This window comes from Myxine glutinosa, chromosome 14 (genome assembly GCF_964187855.1).
Source record: "Myxine glutinosa chromosome 14, kmMyxGlut1.1, whole genome shotgun sequence".
NCBI lineage: Eukaryota > Metazoa > Chordata > Myxini > Myxiniformes > Myxinidae > Myxine > Myxine glutinosa.
In genome coordinates, this window is record NC_136274.1 from 88,571,744 (window position 1) to 88,583,840 (window position 12,097).

Here is a 12,097-nt window from a genome sequence, read left to right on the forward strand (position 1 = left end):
CACGTTTATTTACAACACATAAGACGCAGGTGACACAGTGCAAATACTAGCTTACCTACAGTCTTAATTAACCCAGGACAGAACAAACAAAAGACAGACTCACGCGGGGAATGATGACAGGAATGGCAGGAGGTGGATGGCTGGAGGGGGAGGAAGGCACGGAGCTGGCTGGAGCTTTGGTGGAGGTGAACGCTTGGTGGAGCCAACGCGGAGCTTGGTGGAGCCTTGGTGGAGGTGAACGCTTGGTGGAGCCAACGCGGAGCTTGGTGGAGGTGAACGCTTGGTGGAGCCAATGCGGAGCTTGGTGGAGCCTTGGTGGAGGTGAACGCTTGGTGGCGCCAACGCGGAGCTTGGTGGAGCCTTGGTGGAGGTGAATGCTTGGTGGAGCCAACGCGGCTGATGGGGGGTTGGTGTGACGGGTTCTCTCTCCTTCCCTCACAAGCTTCAGGACTCTTTCTCTCTCTTTCTTAGTCCCACCCAGTCCAACAACTTCCTCTCTTGCTTAGTCCAACTCAAGGCCTTTCTGTCTTCCGATCTCCTCCCTCCTCGACTCTCTCTGGGTGCCTATGCCTCGGGTTATATAAGCCCCACCCTTGACCCTTTTGCGAACCTCCCCAAAACGTTCTCTCTCCGCCCTCTAAAGCCAACCCCTCGTTCTGGGTTGGTCGGCAAGGGCTGGTTCACTCCTCCCCTCTATGACGAGGTGGGGACCCGCCTTTCTTCCCCAACCCTGCCTCGTGGCCAATGGTGGATAAAGAGAAAACCGCCCAAAATGCAGTTGGCAATGCGAATGGCAATTGATGAAAAGGGGGAATGGAAGTTTTGGGAGTGGGAATGAAGGGAATCTATCTCTTTCACTTGGTGCAATGGAGTACTTCTATTAATGGGAGACACAGCCTTACCCTAAAACACAGAATAAGATATAACTATCGAACAGGGGTATTCTATGATTGGCTGACGTGTATGCTTGTGGACTAATTATGGGACGCCCTTTGACCTTTACACAGCTCCGGAGGAAGGAGGCGCAGAATAACAATAATAATTATAATAAAGCACACAATCAAAAAAAATACAGTCCTCATATCCGCAACAATATTTTTTCTGGAGCCTTCAAAACTTTTTATTTCAAATGAATTAAATACTTGAACACTGTAGAACACAAATCGCCTTTTTGACCGTTTTTTTGACCTTTTTGACCTCCAGTTTTGAAAAACCTCCAGTTCAGCAGTACTTGGACAAAATATTACCCCATCTCGACCAATCAAATTTAATGCGCTCATGCTCTCAGCTTTGGGTAAATCAAGATTTGGACAAAATCCCGGCTCGTAGGAAACATAGATCGTGCTAGGAAAGGCAAAGCAAGATTTGAAAAGACCTTTTTCTCAAGACTGCGGGGAGTAAGGTGTTCTATGAACTCTCTAGTTTACTTATTATCACTTGCCGGCGGGAGGAAGGAGTGTTGCGAGAGTGCAGAGGACGTACAGGAGCATCATCAGGGAATGAGGTGTGTCAGCTGATGGATGAACATACATTGGGAGCACATTCATTTGTCGACCTGCCCATCTCAACCAAAATCATGGAGTTTTTTTGTTATTTTTTATGCACATTTTCCCGATATTGTTTAATTTTATGTGATGTTTAGTGTCGGGGAATTGTAGTGTCAGTTGTTGAAATGGAGAATGTATATACATCCGGTTTAGCACATTTGCACTCAGTTGTGGATTTAAGGGTTCTGTTCTTTTTCAGGGAACTAAACATGAACAAGTCTACTTGTTCAGATGATGACGGTGTGAACCATTCTTTACCGTCAATTGCAGCGAAGAAACCTAATCTTTGGAAGCGTCTGAAGTAAATCATTTTATTTTCCTCCTCTTCACTTTTTAAACTTGTTTTTGGATATGAACTGAACATCAAAAGAAACTTATCACTTTCATTTTTTGAAATGTGCAGCTTTACAAACACGTTTCTTCAATTGTCATGGCTGATTATGTAACGGAAACTTCACTTCAATCACCTGGTTGATCAACAATGGCATGCTTGAGTGGTTCTGCATAGGGATATTTCCCTTTAATAATGACCCTCATAATGAAATACTTCAGTTCTCATGGTTAGACATTCATTTACTGCTGTCCATAGTCACTCTAGAGCAGGGGTCGGCAACCTTTTTGACATGAAGTGCCAGTTTGAAATGTTCTTGTTAATTAGCGTGCCATATCAACATTAAGTTTAACATTAAGTTTAATTTTGACACCACATCAAAAAAATATTTCCAAGACATGGAATTTTATTCCATCCATATCGGCTACATGCATAGCAACAACATTTTAAAGAAACATTTACCGAACATCTACCGAACCTGAACCGCTTCACTGCAATTCCTGTTGGGAAATGTGAGCGGGAGGCCATACCATCAATCAAACTAAACAAGCAATCTGAGTATTGCGCTGCAATACATGTCCCCTACCGGCATTGGGTAGCACTGTCATAGAAGACAGTATTATGACTCACCGCACTCCAAATTATAGTCTGGAAAACTGTTGGGGAAATTCCCAAAGTTCAAAGTGCCATAACTTTGTCAAAAATGATCGAAACGTCGTGAAGTTCGAACTTGATCTGTAACTTGTCATGACGAAACCATGTACCAAGTTTGAAATCATTAGCATTAAGAGTTTAGAAGAAAAAAAAGTCCGGAAAGCTGTTCTTTGCATGACGGACTGACGGATCGACAGACTGACAGACGGAGGGACGGAGTGCAAACCTATAGTCCCCTACGGTGTATACCGGTAGGGGACTAATAAGACAGGCCGCGTGTTACGAGAAAAACTACTATCCCCATTTTCCTTACTACCACCCCATAAAAAAAACTCAAAATAATGACGAGATCAATATTAAAACGCAGAAGGCAGCCTGAATGATAACAAAGAGTGGAGATGCAACCGCTGACCACCGGATGTTAACAGCACAGCCGCTCTTACAGCACCTCAGGTTGCCGCGAACGGCATATCGGAAGGCACCAATCCTGCATCTCCTGTTTTATATCTGCGATTTTTATACAATTCGGAATAATGATGATTAATAATATTAAAACGAAGAAACCAGTCCGAATAATAATAATGAGTGGAGATGCAGGATGCAGACTAAATGTCTGAGGTTTAAATAAGACAGGTTCCTCCAAGATCCTCTCTAACGATGTTCTAATCATTTGCACCTGAGCTGGTGCACCTGATTCTAATTTTAGGTATTTGAATGAATGAATGGATGAATGATCGTTTTAAGGCCATTTTCCCCGCTAGAGTGGGGGTTAGCCTTGCGGGCCCCATGACAATCATGGTTCCCTGTTTGAGGCAATGTTTTTATGGCCGGATGCCCTTCCTGACGCCAACCCTTAGTCGCCTCTTACGATGTGCAGGGATATGGTGTACCTATTCTAAACCGGGGTACACACCGGGATCATTCATCCCAGCAAGCTGGTACTCAATTTGCCGACCTCGGAAGGATGACAGGCTGAGTCAACCCCCCTGGCGTTAATTCAGCGATCGACCAGGATTCGAACCCAGGATCCTAGGATCCCAAGCCGGCACCCTAACCGCTAAGCCAACACCAGGGTTAAAATATTTGAAGTAGTGATAAATGTAAGGGTGTACTTACTTTTTCCACATGCTAAATTTGCATTTATGTTTATTTAAATTATACAATGGACTACAAAATGTAAATGTATCATGATATTTGTTATATTATATCACCTTTATCTTTCAATATTGTTGAAATGAATATCAAATAGCTGTATGTTGAAATATGTTGAAAAAGTCAAAACTTTACATGGGGTGTACTTACTTTTTCATGTGACTGTACTTATCACGGAGAAGGTGTTGGGTGTTGAGGTAGTGTTGGGGTGGTGTTGGAGTGTATGGAGATGAGAATATTGTGGAGGAGGGGCAGAAACATCACCAATGGATGAACAAACATCTGTTATGGGTACATCTCCTGGTATGGGGTGGCTTCTCTCATAAGGCTTCCTGATGTAAGACCCTGAAGCCGACAAGTCATGGACAACCCCGCCATCTAAGGTGATTAAAATCTGGCAGAGTCCCTGCAGCTAACTTTCACTTTACTTTCTCGGTGACTAATTAGTTACGTCAGATAGTGACTATGCTCTCGGTTCCCACCTTTATCTTTTTATTACATATGGCTGAGCGAAACTGTAGGTGGGATTCCGGCTGGACTAGCATAGTGAATCAGTGGGGCACAACCTCCCTTCCATTTATTGTATGCTACATCTAACCAATGAAGGAAAGAGGGAATCGAGCAGGTTTGGAAACAAGAAATCTTGCATTAAACAGGCATGTATTTACAAGAGAATGCAGTGTGACATAAGAAACAATCCTATCCTTAGCATTCAATGAAACCCCTTGTACAACCGGCTTTAAATAAAATACAGGTAGGCGCCACGTTAATCCGGGGGAATTATATATAAAAGGGGACATAAAGGAAGCAGTTGGTGCATGTTGGTGACTCGTTCCTCACCTTCATGTAAACAGGCTTGGCCCCGTAGGGCTCAATGAGGTGTCGATGCAGGTGGATGCATGGTGCAAGTGAGACGTGTGCTGTCGTGGAGTGTATTGTGTGGTGCTTAGCTCTGAAAATAAATGTTGGAGTTCTTGTGTCGTTCATTTAACGTTTGCTGTTGCTGTTTTTGTTGAGTACATGCATTCCCAGGAAATTGTGCACAGGGATATAAAGGTAACCAACTACACCGGTGCAGACCGTGATACTGTTACGTGTTCCTCCCCGACCTCCTGGTCTCGGTATACCTCTGAACCCCGAGAGCCACGGCAGAAAAATATGTTATTCCATGTCAAAATCAATATTGAAACCACACCAATGGTTATCAACAAACAAATGATATATTAAAAATCACACAGGAATAACGATACAACAATGATAGCAATCAACAATACAATCAATATATCTTGAGATGGTACCATCTGCTAAAGTAACATAACTCACTGCGCTCCCAGTGAATGGAAACGAACACCCCTCAATGTCTCTAGAACTCAAAGGTGATCCCGGCGATGAGGCGAAGAGGCGATGAGGCGAGTAATGAGGTATAGGCAGAGCAAACCCACAGCAAACTGGTGGCGAAAAGGGAAATCCCAAAGGTGCGAACCAGACATTCACAGTTCAATCAGCGAACCGCAGCTTAATCTTCGAACGCTGCTTTGTGCACACACATCCCTGGCAGACGACCGGAGGGTGAGAAAAGTTGACGCATAGCAAACCTTTTTCAGTGAACCACGCGCGAGGTTCAAAATGGCCGACGGCTCTTAGGTGAGTCGAAGTGACCTGGCGGGGGATTCTTCAAAACCTCAACGCCTATACCTGACTACGCAGGTTTCTCAATCCTACACCGATAACACCAATCGCAGGAAATTCCTTTCAAGGACTCAAAGTTCACTCGCGACGTTCGCTCGACCACACTCGCTACGGAGCTTCGAGACACGCGTCTTCTCCGACTTTTCTCCTCACGCCCTACCCTCTTCCTCTTCTCTCTCGTCGTCTTCCGGTTCTCGATCCGGTTTCCTGTTTCATTTAAAATATTAACCCTTGGCCTTTTAACAACAATAACCTTACCTTTTAACAACAATAACCACCATTTCCTTCAAACCCCAATCATAATAATACATAACCAGAAATGTTTCAAATGGATGAAAACCACCATCGGAAGTGACGAATCCGAAACACTTCCCCCCCCCCCCCTCAAGAAAGTTTGAACACAGCGAAAACATTATTTGCAGGCACACCCTTTAAACAAACAACAGTAAACTCACCACCAAATTATCAATTCCCGTGAGCAACAATTATCAATCTCCCAAAAATAAAGCGACAAAATTTCACACAACCCCCAGAGATTTCCAAAGTTAATTCACTCTGGACAAAGCATCAGCAACGACAGTGTCCCTGCCCTTAACACGTTCAATTTCCCAGTGGGACTCCCGCAAAGCCAAACTCCATCTCATCACCCTCTGATTTTACTTTTCGTTTCTTTTGAATGAACGTTAAGGGGTTGTGATCAAAAACCCAAAGGCCAGCAAATCTATAGCACTTTTCCCGGGAGGCCGAGCTGAAAGCCAGGTTCCATGTTGGTTGGGTGGTGAGGCCTGGAAGTATTCACGACATGGACGCCTTTAGGAACGTGGAGTTCACGGTTAGTCAGTGCAGGAAAGTTCACTACATGGGCGCCTTTAGGAACGTGGAGTTCACGGTTAATCGGTGTAGGAAAGCTCACTACATGGACACCTTTAGGAACGTGGCGTTCACGGTTAATCCGTGTCGGAATTTTTGCTCGGCTGCTCCGCAGCATTCAGTGATTCAACTCTTTCTAACTTTTGTAATAATCACGGTTGGACCGCTTGCCACTGTAGTCACGTGAATAGCGGTCTCCTTCTCGGCCACTACCCTGATAATCATTCCTTCGGGAGCTGCCGTAACTCCGGGAGCCTCCATAGTAATATCGACTGCGGCCACCACCAAAACTACCGCCACGTTTTCCTCTTCTGTAGCCCCCTCGACGCCTACGGCCTGCCTTCTCTACGGCTATGGTCCGACCATCCAAATCCTTGCCATTCCAATCCTTCTCTGCCTCTTTGGCGTCCTTTGTGTTTTCAAATGTGACAAAGCCAAACCCTCTTGACTTTTGCGTTTCCCTGTCCTTTACCAGCCACACTTACAAAAGCGGTCCATATTTGCTGAAGGCAGAGGTCAGAACGTCTTCCTTTGTTTTGAAGTTCAGTCCACCTACAAATAGCTTGCCAAATTTGCCGCCATCTCTGACTGGTGTGGTGTTATTTTCCCTACTGGGCTTTTTAACAACCATCGGGTCACCACAAACTTGACCACCGGCCAAATCATTCCCGATAACAAAAGATACTCCCTCTACAGGAAGAGTGGCTTGTAAACCTACGGTGACCGGTCCTGACACCAAATCAGACTCCAAATGGATGACATGAAGTGGAGCTCTAACACAGTCACCAATCCCCTGTAAACGAACACTATCACCAGATGCCGTCTCCTCTGACAATGGCAAAATGCCTTCAAGCATTAAAGATTGATGTGCTCCTGTGTCCCTCAATACCCTAGCAGGTCTCTTAGTGGGGCAGATATGTAACAAAAATTGCACGAGATGTTCACATCCGGCAGAAAGTTTGAAATTTTGCATACAGGGGTATTTTGACATGCTGAGTTCAAAAATTGGCGGATCCAAGAGGTCTGACCAATGGACAGGCCGCCATCTTGAATTCCAATATGGCTGCCAAGACGAAATGTTGATAATCCCTATCTTGGGTTCTAAATGACCTGTGGTGCTCAAATTTTGTACACAAGGGTATGTTGACATGCTGAGTTCAATAAGGCAATAATTTGAAATGTCTGACAAATGGTATGGCCGCCATTTTGAATTCAAATATGGCCGCCAAGACGAAATGTTGAAAATCCCGGGTTCTTTGCAAAAGCAATACCAATTCAATGGATCCCTAGTTGACAAATCATATAACAAGTCAAAGAGCTCATTTCAAAGTATATTTCGTACCAGTTGGCAGCCGTAACATGCTGCAAGCTTTTTTCCATCCGTTTTACTTCTCCTACTGCTCATCTCGGAAGCATTGTCCAGAGCAGAAACATAGTTCTGTGCATGGTAGATTAGCAGCAGAACATTTGCAATTTCCAGCACACCGTTTTTTACACTTGCACTTGATCAGCTCTCGGCACCCTTTTGACGCCTCTGGCATTACTGTCCAAAATGGATGCCAGACATCATCTGCATTTTTAGCCCATCCCCAATCTGCAGGTGAAGGCAGCTCTGGGTTAGCAATTTGGGACTGTCCCCAGATGTGACCGGCCTGAAAGACTGCCCTCTTCACATGTTGACGCAGTGCCTCTTTTGTCGGTGGAATATTTTCCGATTGCCGATTTCCCTGAGCAAACAGCTGCTTGCGTGCTTTGTTCACTTTCTTCAGAGGGGAAGTTCTACTGTACAGAACAACGAAGAACCTCTCTATGTTGTCCATGTCATCATCTGTTACTTCCGCTGGTGCATGTGAGAGATGATTGAAGACCTCCCCCAAGTTTGGCATGGAATTCCATATGCTCCACACAGTCTTTTTGCCAATCCCACATATGGCAGAAACAGTATCGCATCCGGAAACAGTATGCAGGAATAGAAGCCCCCATGAGCGTTCAGGGCCAATGCGAGTCGCAATAGTGTGAGCAGCAATGTGCCTGAAATAGTTTCCATGTCCAAATGCCAACCACATTGCACAACCGTCCATAATGCTTGCCATTGCGATAGCCAACACAACCACATCCGTGTCTGTTGCATGAATGACGATACTTCTGTACCCCTGCTGATATGCATGCCAAGCATGTAGCATCATTCGTGAATCAGCCTCTTCATGCGTACATGGTTGAATTTGAGAAACATCAGAAGGGGGCTTTGATTTAACCTCTTCTTCTAAGGTTGTAAGAAGTGTTTTTCCCTCTGGAATAGGCATCGTTTGCAGGGAATCAGCAAGGAAACTGAATAATGTCTTTTTGTTGGAATCTACACGAAGGAAGCTGCTCCAGCTCCAGTTTCGTGGCACGGATGTCTGTTCAGTCACATGGAGTGGTATGCCAGTGCCACGACCAAGCCTGGTGCCTTCTTTGAGACTGTCCATTCTGTAGGTGTCCCACACCACATCAACACGCATCACAGTCCCCTCATTTAACTTTCGGGCAATGTACGGAAGGACCTGTTTCTGTGCATAGTCACCAAATGTCCTGATCACACTGTTGCACTTCTTAGGCTCCAAATGATGGACTAAGGCAGCCCCATCGAAAATACGAACTTCTCCTTTGGGCGCATCACGAGGACGTTGTGCTAAAGCTTCCAAACAGGGCAAAAGATCAGCCTTGCCGGTTGGTGGCCGCATTGTATTGATACCTTCAGCCAATGCAGGTGGCCACCCATGACACTCATATTCATAAAATGTGTTAAGATCACCATCTCTAGTTTGGCAAGAAATGTACATTCGTGAGAAGAGCTCCACATTACTTTTCATACGTGTAATCTTCGCCTCAGACTTTCCAGGTGTTTTCTTGGGCTTCGATTTCAACAGTGGCAGATTGTTCTTTGAAATGCTATCATAGAAATTGTCAGAAGGATCCTTGATTCGCTGCCCCACAAATCCGTCAAATTGTGTTTTGCCAGTGTCCTCCATGGATCGCACTGCGGCTATCACTTCATCAGGCATGATGACCTTTGTGTCAAGCACATACAAGTCATTACTGTCTTCTGCAAACGGGTTTCCAAGTTTTTCAAAGGAACTGATTGCATTATTGAGATCTGATGCAAAGGATTTCTGGACACTAGCCAATTGTTCGTGGTGGCGGACATCAGTTTGCCTCTGTCTTTGAAACTGGTCCTCAAACTCATTCAGGATTCTGGCTATTTCTGCACCAGCTACCATCCACCGGCGAAGAGCCCCTTCATTCTCAGTAATTCCAATGACTCCAGCATCACCTATCACATAAGCGTTCTGCTGTTCGTGTATCTGATCATGTGCCATAGCAGAGAACTTGTGTGATGACTTCTCAGTGACAAAGTTCCCCTTGACAAATTCACGATGGATGTCCATGGAATCGTTTGAAAGTTCCTGAAGGTCTGTTACATGCACTGTCAACCATCTGGCGTAATGGTAATGGTCCATGGCAAACATCCACGGAATGATCGCCGTGAGAGTCTCCACATAGAGCGTGTAGTTGGCTTCCCGTTGTGATCTTATGAATGCCAAGAGAAGACATTCCAACTGCAGGACTTTATTCCAGTAGCAAAACTGGGGGTACTTTGTAGCCATCTTCTTGCTCCAAAGATCAAATGATTGTAAATCTTCAGTTTCACATGTTTTCCGGTAGTCATCGTATGCCTTTCGCTGCAGAGCGTACAACGCCGCTACTGTGACTTGGTGTGCCCATTGTGACCTCGATATTTGCGAACCTTTGTGAAGACTATCTGCTCTTCCCTCTGTTGTTACACCAGCACTGGTCATTACACTTGCCCAGCCACTCCCCTCCAGGAAGCTGCCGATCGCTTTCAACAAGGCCATCTCTACATGAAGTCCTCCCATCATCACAACAAACTTGTCTTCACCATATATACCTGGCCAAGTCCATTGAATCTTCTTTGCAATTGCATAGAGTGGTTGATCAACGGTCAGAACTGGAACTTGTCCGGGGTTTACTAGTTCTGTCGCCTGCTTGATTAAATTCATTCCATGCTTCACCATTGCCAATGTGTGAGCACTCTCGCGGAACAGAGGTAGCAGTCCTGTAATTGCAGGAGGCCGAGGAACTTCAACCTGCAGATTTGCCATGTATGCTGACCAGGAGATATTATCTTCACTCTCAAGACCTTCCTTCTCCTGCAGACTTTGTACAAACGAAAGCCACTGACTTTCTTTGTCCTGTATTCCGGAGGACACACTTGGAGTGGATGGACCTTTTGGTTTTCTTGGAATGGGATTATTAGTTGGAAATGTTTCAGGAGGCACATCACTGTAAGATGCAGGAAGGGCGGCTATGGTTTTGGAGCGCTGTTTGTTCTCATTCTCAGTGACATTCTCATGATTTCGAATGCTGCCACTTTTGTCATGTGAAACATGTTGTGTCAGTGATAACACGGTTCCATGAAATGAACTTTGTGCTGATGCTGATGATGGATTGTGATCTGTGTTGTCTAGGTTGCCTGTTGTGAATATTCCACTTCGCAATTTTGTTGGACACACAACGCCGTCATGTTTGTATATTTCTATGACTCTGTTGGCCTCATCTGTGGATACCTCCAGTATGCGATCATAGGAAACACACAAACCATGTTGAAAAAGAACGTCAACGAGATCCCGTTTCCTTGTTTTGCTATGAATGAGAAGACCCAGGTAAAGTGGCAGTGATGTTTCACGTTTCAAATTGTGACGTACTGCTGTAGTTTCCAACCTTCCTCGTTTCATAGTGTTGAATGTTACAAGTTGAGTTAAGGATTGCACAGAGATGCCTCCCTTGTTGTTTGCGTTTTGTTTTTGTATGTTTGTACCAGCAAGAATCATTTCCATCAACGCTGCCAATGATGGTGGTGAGTTGTTATATGATTCGTTAACTAGGGATCCATTGAATTGGTATTGCTTTTGCAAAATATCTTTGCGCACAATCTGGGCAGCTCTCATGAGAATGACCGCGTCGTTGTCAGAGCTTTGTCTACAAGCATGCAATAAAGCTTCACCAATGTCCTCTTTGAATGACAGTGCCACTTCATGGTTGCTCTTATGTGCCTCAAGTTGCGGAAGGTGTCTGAGAAGCTTGTCCTTAAGGTGAGTTGAATGAATCCTCTTTGAGATATCACCTCCCAGTTGTGCCAGACGTTCTGTATAAAGCTTTGTGAGATCGGCTAACTTGAAAGTGTAACTGTCATCTGTACACTTCATTTCTTCCAAATAGGCTATCAATTCGGCCAAAGCTACTGATTCTGGTGGCATATTTTCACTTTAACTGGCTTCCTCATTCTTTCTTACAAATGATCTGTATCGAGTGTGGAGAACAGTCATGCACTTCTTGTGATAAACAGCATCTGATGCCGTCATATCACCTACAGACAATCTAGCCAGGAGTTTTGTATCCCTCAATTCTGTTGCCATCAATCGAACATTGGAATCTACATTTTTTGTTGCCGCTCTGTGGACTATTTCTTCATTACTGATAATGCTATCACAAAAGAAACATGTGCTAGCAGTACTCTGTTCAACGGATGGAGATTTGAAACTTGTTCTGAGTCTTTTCTTAACAGGCGAGTAAGTTTCTTCACCAAGTTTAAGGTCTGAACTTTGCTTTCTTTCCCTTGTTTCAGCCCTGGCCACACGAGAGCTGCTGCACTGCACATAACAGTTTTTGTGCCATTTGGCAGCATGCTCAGCTAGGGTTTCTGCAATACCGCAACCATCATCTAGTCGGGAAATGTTTATCCCGCAAGGCAAGGCACCTAAATCATTCAATGCCTTGAGATTTTGAGCAAGAT